Source organism: Curcuma longa, chromosome 1 (assembly GCF_044706935.1).
Source record: "Curcuma longa cultivar G26 ecotype Majalengka, Jawa Barat chromosome 1, ITB_CL_G26_1.1, whole genome shotgun sequence".
Lineage (NCBI taxonomy): Eukaryota > Viridiplantae > Streptophyta > Magnoliopsida > Zingiberales > Zingiberaceae > Curcuma > Curcuma longa.
The window spans coordinates 27,547,162-27,551,396 of NC_133861.1; the positions used below are offsets into that span (position 1 = coordinate 27,547,162).

The 4,235-nt window shown below is 38.0% G+C and overlaps 1 pseudogene; it reads right to left on the reverse strand.

The window, feature by feature from the left end:
* Positions 1-303: 303 nt before the first annotated feature.
* Positions 304-4,029, reverse strand: LOC141827272 (uncharacterized; annotated as a pseudogene).
* Between the last annotated feature and the right edge of the window lie 206 nt (positions 4,030-4,235).

Consider the following 4,235-nt stretch of genomic DNA (forward strand, 5'->3'; position numbering starts at 1 on the left):
TTTCGAATGCTTTAGAAGTCATAACTTTTGACTGGGGAATCAGAACAAGGTACGATTGGATTTATTTGGGAAGGAAGGTCTCTGAGAGAGAGAAATATCGGCCCAATTTTGGACCCATCCGACATCGTTTAATACTCCGTCCGGACTTCTAAAATATTTTTCCATTAGTTATATGAATCGAACTAAAATGAGACATGACTTTTGACTGGAGCCTTTAACGAGGTATAACTTTTGACTGGAAAATCAAAATGAGGCACGATCGAAAGCGTTTCGAAGCTCTCGGCGAGAGATACATATTTGCCTTCAGGTCCGGACCCATCCGGCATCGTTTAATGCTCCGTCCACACCTCTGAAGTGTTTTTCCACTAGTTATATGAATCGAACTAAAATGAAACATGACTTTTGACTGGGGCCTTCAACGAGACATAACTTTTGACTGGGAAATCAGAATGAGGCACGGTCAGAAGCGTTTCGAAGCTCTCGATGAGAGATACATATTCGCCTTCAGGTCCGGACCCATCCAACATCGTTTAATGCTCCATACATATCTCGGAAGATTTTTTCAACATGTAGAATGAACTTCAAAGGGTCATAACTTTTGACTGGGGAATCAAAACGAAGCACGGTCGGTTGCGTTGCGAAGCTTTCTGAGTAAGCTACGTTTGGTATAGGGTTTACCCATACCCCCCCACTTTTGGCCCTTTTTGGGATCGTTTAGTGCTCCATACGCATCTCCAAAGTTTTTTTCACTATCCATAATAAACTTTGATGGGGCATAACTTTTGACTGGGGAATCAGAATGAACCACAGTCGGATGCATTTCGAAGCTCTCTATGAGATCTACATACTGGTCCAGTTTCGGACCCATCTGACATCGTTTAATGCTCCGTCCGCACTTCCGAATTATTTTTTTAATTTTTGTTGGGTCATGCCAATGAATAGTATAGGGGGAGGGGGTTGATTAAGGCCGTTGATGAGATGATGAGAGAGGGGGTTGATTAATGATTTAAGGGGGGGGGGGGGGGGGGGGGGGGGTGGTAGTGATATATGTTTAGTGTTGTTGAGTGATGTTGAGGGGAGTGTGTGAGTGATGGGTATGGGTATGTGTATGTGTGAGGATGATATAATTTTTTTTTATCATCACCACTACTATCCCACTAATGCTACTACTACCACTATCACTACAACCACCACCACTACCACTATTACTATCACTACTACTATCACTAACACCACTACCACTATTACTATCACTACCACTATCACTAACACCACTACCACTATCACCACTACCACTATCACTACCACTATTACTATCACTACCACTATCACTATCACCACTACCACTACCACTATCACTATCACTATCACCACTATCGCTATCACTATCACTACTACCACTATCACTACTACCACTACCACTACTACCAATACCACTACTATCATATCACTATCACTATCACTACCACTACTACTACCACTACCACCACTATCACTACCACTACCACTACCACTCCACTACTACCACTACTTCCACTACTATCACTACCACAACTACCACTATCACTACTACTACTACTACTACTACCACCACAACCACTATCATCATCATCATCATCACTATATCACTCCTTCACCACCCCTCCTAACTATCACCCCTAGCTAAAGAATATATATAATGTTATTACTACCATCAACATCGTCATCATCATCACTATACCACTCCTTCACCCCCCTCCTAACCATGACCCTTGAATATATATAATGTTATTACAATATCACCATCACCATTACTACCACTACCATCACTCCATCATCATCACCATCACTATTATTACTAATACACTACCACATTAACATCACTTTCAACATCACCATTAATTTCCACCACTACACCACCACAATCCATCATCACCTCAGCATTATGAACACCACATTTCTCAACACTAAAAGTATTTATTGTTTTAAAATTTTATATACATTTATGTTACTTTTTAAAAAATAATTGCAGTTTTTTCTTTTTTATAGAGAAGAGTGTGATTTTTTTTTCTTTTGATAGGATAATGATATGGTACATGAAAAATATTTTTAAAAAAATATTTTTCAGGTTCTTGCATTGCATTGGAGATGCCCTTAATCAGCCATTCACACTACTAAGTTTTTTGAAAAGTAAAAAAAAAACGGTGTCAAAAACCTATCAACATTATTTGGTTTAAATATTTGGAATCTAAGAGGGCGTTTGGATTGATCAATTTTTTTTTTAATAAATTACTATTTGTTTTGTGTTTTTCAATTTCATCTTCTAAAAAATGAGAAGTCATTTTTCTAAGAAAATAAAAAATAATAAAATATTAGTTTCTATAGAGAATGAAAACTGTAGTTGAAAAATAGAAAATGAAAAAAGACGGCTAGCACGCCTCCTCATTGCACGATTATTTTATTAAAATAATTTATTAAAAAATAATTAATATTAGTTTAATAAAATAATTTATTAAAAATAATTATTTTAATAAAAGATTACCTTTTGTTGTTGTGGCTTGCTGATTTTTCTTAATCATTAGGATTAGGATGAAGGAGGATACATTGAAGACAATATTATTTGGCTTATATCCCTTCTGAATGCTTGCCTGGCTTATTGTTAATTTCAGATTCACTAAACCTGCTGCTTAAGGATTTAGCCACGTTCCTATCTATATCTCCATTGGCTGAAAAACATTGATTCCCAATGTCTCCCATCTGGATCCATATTGGTAGCATAAGAGCTTCCCATGGATGAATGAACATTAATTTCAGTAGCACAAGAGAATTTTTTATGTAAGGATTAAACACTTGTGCTTCCTGCAATAAACTTGGTAAGAGGACAGGAATTTTGTGCATTTCTATATCTTGAAGAGACATCTTTAAGTGGCTCTCGATCATCAAGAACTTTGACTTGTTTTGAGCAAGTCTGACAAGAAATGCCTAATTCATCTGAGCACTTATTGCCCTACAAAGTGGTAGAATTCTCATCAATCCGGAAGCACACAAGTTCAGGATTAGTAGCCAATGTTTATGAACTAGAAAGAAGCAGCACTTTTCCCTGAAACTCTTATTGAGCTCAACTTTCCAATTGGTGGTGCCAGAGGAGGTTTATTGGATGGCCAATCAAATGTATCACAAGATGACAGTGCACTACGAGAATAAGAACTCTCCATGAATGAAAAGTCAAAAGTAGATTCTGAATTACCGTGTAGAGATGCTTTGGCATGTTCATTTGTCCTAAATTGCTCTCCATAATCATTATGAAGATAAAGGGGGTCATTTAATTTCACATACTCCAAGAATCCATCAGGCAATGATTGAAAAACATTAGGAAGCTTATTGATTTTATAGTTTCCTAATGCAGCGATTGTAGGTGTAACCAGACTTCTTAAACTACCTTTTTGAACATTTAAAGAGAAAAGTTGTAATATCCTAGAAATTGTAGGGTTTGAACTAACCAATTAAAGATAGTTTGAATTAAGTGGGTTAAAATATAAATTAGTCAAGCTCATTTAGCATTTAGGTTAACTAGGTCAAATCTAGAAATAGGTTAAGATTAGGATAAAATAAAGAGAATTGAGAAGATTCGTCTCGCAAAGACGAATCAAATAAATTTGGTTTAAGTTAAATCGAAAATCATTTGGTTAGTGAACCAAACAAACCAAGATTGAACCAAACTGAACCAAGTTAGTTTGATTCATACTAGAAGAGGTTTTGATAAAATAAAATAGATGAAAAGATTTATCTTGCGAAGACGAATCCAACAAAATTGATTTTAGTCAAATTGGAAATCGTTTGATTAGTAAATCAAGCGAACCAAATTTGAACCCGGTTCTCTACATCAATCGGTTCAATCGTTATAATAAATCTTAGGTTTTAAATTGATTTAGCACAGTAAATCCTAAGTTAAGCCGATTCAACCCAATACTCCTCAATAAAACAGGATTCAACCCAATACTCCTCAATAAAACAGGGCGGGAGCGGCCGACTCTTCTCCCCCGTCACCATGGCCGACACCGCCGCTCGCCGCTTCTCCTCTTTCCCTGCCCCGTGCCGCGACTTCTTCCCCGTGTGCCCCTGCGCTCCTCAGCCGGCGCCACTTGGAGCCGGCGCCACTTGGAGCCTACGCCACCGACGCCGGAACGCCTCCCTCCTCCTTGATTTACGTCACCTCCGCTGCCGTCCAACCGACGCCGCCCGAACTGGTACCGCCC